General features: G+C 45.3%; 1 long non-coding RNA gene across 1 annotated transcript; it reads left to right on the plus strand.

Annotated features, from left to right (window-relative positions):
* Positions 1-3,691: 3,691 nt before the first annotated feature.
* LOC309348198 lies at positions 3,692-3,933 on the plus strand. Its single transcript, XR_014159292.1, has 2 exons — positions 3,692-3,784; positions 3,851-3,933. It is a non-coding gene; the product is annotated as an uncharacterized lncRNA (long non-coding RNA).
* The last annotated feature ends 4,611 nt before the right edge of the window (positions 3,934-8,544 follow it).

An 8,544-nucleotide genomic window follows, 5' to 3' on the forward strand; every position in this document is an offset into this window, starting at 1 on the left:
TACATTAAAAGCTGATTTTGAAGTATTCCTTGTTGCTCTTTAGAATATTTAACTTCCAAATGAGTGCACTCAAGGATCATCTTGTTTTAAGCTTTTCCGTTATCTTGGAATCCATTTGGGCACCTATGTAATGCATATACAAGTGGATCCCACGACAGAAGTGCTGTTTAGTTCTTACTAACACTTTTGACACATCCTGTCAGGGAACTGCCATTGGCTCAGGGGCAAGAGGGGGAAAGTCGGATGGATTACAGCGAGCCCCCAAAGATCATGGGAAGCAGCACCTCCTCAGCGGAGGAGAGTAACCACGCCTCCAGTGGAGAGGAGCTTCAGGGCTTGGAGGAGGCGAGGCGGTGCCAGGACACCTTGCCTGGGCAAAGCGGGGAGGAGAGAGGTCCTCCGTTGCCCACACCCTCCCTGCGCAGTAGGGTTCCGCGCCGAGAGGGGAGGCGCAGATTGGGCGTCAGGAAACTATTCTGCTGGGGAAGGTTTAAGGACCGCCCACTCATAGATTCTGCCAGTGAATGAGTGAGCCACAGAAGAGTGGCACTCTGCATGGTGAAGGGTTTTTGGCACCTATAACGAGGCTTTACAGCCGACCAGGGAGGCATTTGCCTGATTGCTCTTGAGTAACCCCCTGATATCCTTACACATCCCATTTCACAAGGACCTTGTTGTTGTTTTCTTTGTCCGTATTCCGGCTCAGTCTACACTAACTACGGCTTTTCTGTACATACAGGCAGGTCTGCAGAAGTACTGCATGAGATGCACTGCTGCTAATTTGTCAAGGTCAATCTGGACCTTGCTCCAACTTATATTACTACGTACTCCATAGGCTATTGCACCGCCTAGTCATGCATATGATGGATCTGGGCCATCCGTCAAAATTAATCACTTTCTTCATTACGCAAATCATTAAGGATCGGATTGTTAAGGGGATGCCCATCCTTCTCATCACAATGAGGCATGGCAAGGGAGGTGTCAGAGTTAACAGGATGAGCCTGAAAATCTTCAAGAGATGAAGTAAAAAATTATTCCATCAAACCATTAGCAAGAAAACATAAACATGATACTTCTAGTTTAAAACATATTCTGCATGCTAAATTGTTGTTGCCCGGCCAGGAAAAACACACCATATCAATAGTATATTTTCTATTGCGTGTTACAGATAGGTAGCCGTGTTGGTCTGCCATAGTCAAAACAAAACAAATTCCTTCCAGTAGCACCTTAAAGACCAACTAAGTCAGTTCTTGGTATGAGCTTTCGTGTGCATGCACACTTCTTCAGATACACTGAAACAGAAGTTTCCAGACCCTTCTATATAGTGAGAAGGTGGGGAGGGGTATTACTCAGAAGGGTGGTGGGAATGGGTGATTGGCAGATAGCTGTGATGAGCCTGTTGACGACTCTGTTGACGACCTATTGCAGTCGTTAAGAGTCGTCAACAGGCTCATCACAGCTATCTGGCAATCACCCATTCCCACCACCCTTCTGAGTAATACCCCTCCCCACCTTCTCACTATATAGAAGGGTCTGGAAACTTCTGTTTCAGTGTATCTGAAGAAGTGTGTATGCACACGAAAGCTCATACCAAGAACTGACTTAGTTGGTCTTTAAGGTGCTACTGGAAGGAATTTGTTTTGTTTTTTCTATTGCGTGGACAGGCGGAGTCCCCAGATCGCGTGCGGTCCCCCCGCATCATGTGGAATAACGACTCTAGACAACGTGCTATGGGATTAAATTGGCCACAACTTTATTAAATTTTCAAATGTGGGTAGACCTTGGCTCAGGCATTGGGCGTTCTCCCTCCCCAGTCCCCAGCCGGGGACCTAGGGAGCATCAGGGTTATCCAGTGTGTGTGTGGGATGGGCCGGCTCTGGAGAACATATGTTCAAGCAGAGATAGGCCACCCCCGTTACGCCGCCGCCGCAGGGGAGAGCAATGACGACCTTTCGGCGTACGGTCAAAGCCTCCCTTCAGAAACCCCTTTAACGGGGAACCCTGGTATTGCCGCCGCAAAGAGGAAGATGGACTAAAGGATTCCGCCCAAGGCCTGATACCGCCAAAGTTGTGACATTTTGCTACGGGAAAGGTGAAACCTGCCAATGCAGGGAAATTCCTTTCCGGCCCTTTAACAGCGACCTTAACGTAGCAGCGCCCGCATACCTGTGAAGAAAAGTTAACTTGCAAAACCTGTGAAGAAAAGTTAACCTGCAAAATAAGACATTAACTGAGGGTGGGTAGGGCGGGAGAAGCTCTGGAGCCAAGTGAGGATTCCCAGGTAGGATCCTCCCTCTATTGTGTGGGCAGGTAATCCCTCCCCTACCTGGCCTGGTCTCCTTGGCAACGCTTCCCCCAGGTGGGATTGGACAACTGACTGAGGTAGGCGGAGACCTCCAGGTATCCCACCTGAGGGAAGGCAAAGCCAAGCCTATGCTGTTGGAGCCACTCCAGATCTAGGGGCTGCACACGTCCATGCAAAGGGCGCCCCCCGTTTTAGGCGGGGAGCGGTCATTACGTTCCACCAGTATAGCAAGCCAAGATTAATTGAAGTTGCCAGCAAGTTTTGTCTAAAATGAGTTCTAAGGTGAAATTGAAGGATCCTGCTCCGTGGGAACACTGGGAGGGGTCAAAGCTCGGAGCAAGAATACATGATTTGCATGTAGACCTTGTCAAGTTCAAAGACTAGCTTGAAACGCTCAGGTAGCATGGCTAGGAAGGAGCTTTACTGGAGTCCTTGGGAACCTTCTGCCAATCACCGTAGACAGTGCTTAGCTACACGATCTGACAGCATATGATAAGTTAATATACACATACACACACTTTCAGTAGGAATGTCAAAGCAAGTTAAAATGAATGTGGATTAGACTGGCAAGAATTCTCGATGGGTGGGTAGCTCACTGCTATCCCACCATTCCTTCTAGGTGCCATACATGGAGCTATATCACTTTATCCTTGTAATCATCCTGAGAGGTTGGGAGATAGGGACCTCCCTAAACTTACCCAGTGACTTACATGGTGAAGCAGAGCATTCAACCAAGGTCAGTTCATTTCAAGTCCAATATTCTGGTCTTGATGTGAAGTGTTATTTCCCTCGAGGAACCATAGGACTTGGGGAAAGGGTCTGGCAGGAAGGTCTGGGTATTGGTGGGGGCAGGATCTGAGCTCCTGTCAAGCCATGCCCAATGCAATGGGTACTGGACCAACTCAAAATGAGGTTGGGCTTTCTGACTGAGAAGGATCCGCATTTTGAGCTCTTTTCCAAAGCATTGCCCCGCCATAATTAGAATTGATATGAGTCTAACCCTATTTGCCAGATTCCTAATCTAAATTAACAAGTGGCTCCTATCTGAATTGGGGGGAGGGGTCAACGTGAAGATTTATGCTTATTGCCAAGTCAGATAAAGACAGGCAGAGAATGAGCAATCGGAGGCATATGGACAATACCCAAACCGTTAATTAGTTGGCAATATATTCCCCAAGAGTGGAGGACCACACTGTAAAATATTCAGTTCGTATTTTGTATATGCTGTTTTTCACTTTAGTGTATGCAAATAACATTTGTGCTGCAAAATATATATCCAGCTAAGGATACTCAGCAGATGATACCCATTGATGTGAAAGGGGGGCATTTTAAATGCTGCAAATTAATCTATGCAGTGGTCTATTTTTATTTTGCCTTGGTTCTCAAACTTCATCCGTTCCGGAAGTCCGTTCCAAAACCAAAGTGTTCCAAAACCAAGGCGCGCTTTCCCATAGAAAGTAATGCAAAACGGATGAACCCGTTCCAGACTTTAAAAAAACCAAAACCTAAAATAGCAATTTAACATCAATTTTACTATCTAACGAGACCATTGATCCATAAAATGAAAGCAATAATCAATGTACTATACTATAAAATAAATAAGATAGTATTGTAGATGATAAAAAATATTATTATTTTCTTACCTGCACTGATGATAGTCATTGTTTGGATGGGGGGCTTTTATCCATTTCTGCAATCACATAATCAATCAACCAACCAATCAATCAGTAGCTGAACCGGGCTCCACACAGTCACAAAAACGAATTAACTGGAAAAGCCTCAAAAACAAAAACGCAAAATAAATAGCAAAAACAAAAGCACCAAACTTAATCCATTCTGGAAATCCGTTTGACTTCCAAAATGTTTGAAAACCTAGGCGCAGCTTCTGATTGGTGCAGGCGCCCCAGAAACAATAGATGACAGCCACATCGGACGTTGGGTTCCGAAAAATGTTCGAAAACCAGTACACTTACTTTCGGGTTTTCGGCGTTTGAGAACCAAGGTACCACTGTATACTACTTCCAAACACATGTGTTTGTCGCATGTTTCATATCATAGGACATAGGAGTGGGGATCCATGATATTTTGCCATTCTTCACCAATATTTTTTCACAGGAAACAGTGGAAATGACCAGGCTTGCAACTTAAAAAAGAAAAACAAAAAACCCTGGGCCATGACTCAACTGCACTTGTGCACAGAGCAATTATCAGATCATTGGCATTCAGAGGGGGGGGGGAGCCCGCTGCTGTTCCTCCCCACAATATCACAGTTGCTCTAACCAGGACTATGTACACAAAGTTCCAGTTGCTACATACGCACAACTTTCACATGCAACATCCACAACTGCACATAGCTCTACACCTAGCAATTAGGTTTATTTGCATAAAGGTCTATTAGGTAGGTAAGTAGGTAAACAGGCAGACCCTTACTGAGGCTGGAACATTTCTGTTCCTATAGGTCTATGATTCACTCGATAAAAAAGAATGAGGGGATCAGGCTTAATGCTGAGAATAATATTACTATTCTGTAGAAGTCTACAAACACCAACTCCATGGTGTAATGCTGGAAATGTCAATCACGTCTCCTACCTGGGCAGTTGACTATCTACAAGGGCCAAAATCAAGCATCACCTGAGCTCTGCGAATGCAGCTTTCTCCCAATTGAAGTGCAGAGTGTTTGAGGACCAGGACACCAAAATGCTTGTTTACAAAGCTATTGTACTACCAAGCTTACTGTACGCTTGTGAAACATGGACCACTTATAAATGCCATCTCCAACTCCTCGAAAGATTCCATCAACGGTGTCTCTGAAAAAATTTACACATCACTTGGGAAGACAGGCAAACTAATGCCAGTGTACTAGAAGAAGCAAAGATTGACAGTGTTGAAGCGATGATTCTTCAACATCAACTTTGTTGGATTGGTCATGTTGTGTGGATACCTGCTTATCGTCTTCCAAAGCAACTACTCTATTCCAAACTTAAAAATGGAAAGCATAATGCTGGCGGCCAACAAAAGAGGTTTAAAGACTGTCTCAAGGCTAATCTTTAAAAATGTAGTATAAACACTGACAACTGGGAAACACTGGCCTGCGAGAGCTCCAGTTGGAGAATAGCCTTTACCAAAGATGCCATGGACTTTGAAGACACTCGAACTCAGAACGCAAGGGAGAAATGTGCTAAGAGGAAGGCACGCTTGTCAAATCCACACCGTGATCAACTCCTGTCCAGAAACAAATGTCCCCACTGTGGAAGGATGTGTGGATCCAGAATTGGCCTCCACAGTCAATTACGGACTCATTGTTAAAACCATGTTTGCGTGGACAGGCGGAGTCCCCAGATCCCACGCGGTCCCCCCCGTCATGTGGAATAATGACTCAAGACAACGTGCTATGGGATTAAATTGGCCACAACTTTATTAAATTTTCAAATGTGGGTAGACCTTGGCTCAGGCATTGGGCGTTCTCCCTCCCCAGTCCCCAGCCGGGGACCTAGGGAGCATCAGGGTTATCCAGTGTGTGTGTGTGGGATAGGCCGGCTCTGGAGAACATATGTTCAAGCAAAGATAGGCCGCCCCCGTTACGCCGCCACCGCAGGGGAGAGCAATGATGACCTTTCAGCGTACGGTCAAAGCCTCCCTTCAGAAACCCCTTTAACGGGGAACCCTGGTATCGCCGCCGCAAAGAGGAAGATGGACTAAAGGATTCCGCCCAAGGCCTGATACCGCCAAAGTTGTGACGTTTTGCTACGGGAAAGGCGAAACCTGCCAATGCAGGGAAATTCCTTTCCAGCCCTTTAACAGCGACCTTAATGTAGCAGCGCCCGCATACCTGTGAAGAAAAGCTAACCTGCAAAACCTGTGAAGAAAAATTAACCTGCAAAATAAGACATTAACTGAGGGTGGATAGGGCGGGAGAAGCTCTGGAGCCAAGTGAGGATTCCCAGGTAGGATCCTCCCTCTATTGAGTGGGCAGGTAGTCCCTCCCCTACCTGGCCTGGTCTCCTTGGCAACACCTCCCCCAGGTGGGATTGGACAATTGACTGAGGTAGGCGGAGACCTCTAGGTATCCCACCTGAGGGAGGCAAAGCCAAGCCTATGCTGTTGGAGCCACTCCAGATCTAGGGGCTGCGCGCGTCCACACAAAGGGCGCCCCTCGTTTTAAGCGGGGAGCGGTCATTATGGAAGACAATCTCACTCGGCTATGAGTGATCACCAAAGAAGAAGAAGAAGAAGATGGTTCCATTTCTCAGAGGACTGTTCTGACTGCCAGAAAGCATCATGAAAAGCAACCATTTTGCTAAGTTTCTGTTGATGGTACTGCAACTCCCGTTAAGAAGATTATAATCCATTGCATTTCAATTGTATTGCTTTGCAATGAGGTGGCATCTGTGACACTTGTGAAATTGACCATTGGACCAACTCTTTGCTTTGCTTTTCTGTCAGCCCGGCCTCTTATTTTCTTTGCATTAAGATAAAAAATAAACAGTGTTTGGAAGCAACAAATGACACTGCTCTGCACTTTTCCTAGCTGCACTTGTAAGAAGAAGAGGCATTGTTAAAGGCAATGGGAACTCATCACTGTGAGTGAATTTGTTGCTCTCGCATCCATTAATGCACAGGTAAATGCAGACTCTTGTTAGTCTGGGATATTACAAGGTTCCACAAAGAGCATGCTAAACCAATCAAAGGGTTTGTTTTCTTTCTCTGCTTATTATTAGAAACAATTACAGAAGACATGTTATTCTGTTTATTTCAACCTGAGGTTACTGAAGGAAGAAATGAACCCTTTCCAAAAGTCAGCATAAATGAGGCTACTTACTTACATTTGAGATAAAACCAGCATTGGCTCATTGATGTCTTTGTTAATTTGCCTGTTGTACTTCAACATAGGAAGAGCACCAGTGGCAGAGCAAGACGCCAACTGAGTGAAGTGGCAGCGCTATTGTAAGAGCTCTAGGACGATGACTCTTTGTTCCACGAATTTGTGTTTTGGAAAACAAACTGAAAACCAAAGCTGTAAATCCAGCAACCAACCCCCTCAGCATGCAAGGAGCAGCATATCACTTGCCTACCTGCTCCCAGGTAATGTCCCTTCCTGCTCCCTGCATCTTACATCACAATGCCGAGGTTCCAGTCTCCATGGGGACAACTATGATTTATGTTTTGAATATGTGGTATCACAGCTGCAGCTCTTGAACTGTAACTCCCTACAGTGCACTTTGACTTAAAGTTTCCTGATGCCAGTGAGTTATTGTGCATTGTCCATTGCAGAATAAATTGGACTGAGCTTACTGAGAAGTTGATGGACTCTCAAGCTCCTGTGCCAGAAGTGGAAGGAAGACCTGCCCCACTGGGTATGTGAAGAAGAGAGTCTGGCAATGGAGGATCAGAAGCATGGAGAGAAGGCAGAAAACACTATGAATTGAAGGTGTTCTGGTGAATGAGGATTAAATAGTGGGAAATGATTTTGTACATGCCTGGGTTTAACAGAGGAAGGTAAAAAGACTGAAAGGAAAGTCAAAGGAAAGCTTAGAGAATATCTGTGGGATACTTGGCAGAGCTGGATGTTAGATTTACAACAGGACAACTTTTATGCCTATTGTGTTTTGCAGACCAAGATTCTTTTTGGCAAGGATGGCCAGTTCTAATTGCTGAGTAACTACTTGTGCCAAAGCAACTAAAGTTGTCAAGAGCTGATTTATAGGATTGGAACTTGGGATCTTTAAGATTACTTTGAGCTGAAATTTCAGTAGCTTTTTGACGAATTAAGTTCTCACTTCCAGGAGACACAATTTTCCTGTTGCTTCAGCTGTGCTGGCCCTTCTATATAGTTATTTGACATATCTATACATTGCCTAAAATCTTTCAAGGCGACTTCTGCTTCTGCTCAGAAAGCTAATTCACATATACATGTATGCAGATCACTTGGTTCCTCGCTGCAAGATCTAAATAACATCCATGAGAGTGAGCCTTGATAGATCTAAAACCACCAGCAGAAGTTTTATAATGCGCTCAGTGTGGTGCTGCCCTTGAAAACAGTTCAGATATTTCAACTAGCACAGAATGCAGAGGTAGGAGTGATGGCAGTTGCTTTGGGTCAGAGTCATACAACACCAGTTCTGAAGGATCTGCACTGGCTGTCTATTTCCAGGCCCAATTCAAGGTGATTACACTAACATATAAAGCCCCTGTAATGGTTCTAGGGGGTTGCTCGTGCGTAAGTTGGCGCCACACCTGGC

Source organism: Podarcis erhardii, assembly GCF_964252035.2.
Source record: "Podarcis erhardii genome assembly, chromosome: 8".
Classification (NCBI taxonomy): Eukaryota; Metazoa; Chordata; class Lepidosauria; order Squamata; family Lacertidae; genus Podarcis; species Podarcis erhardii.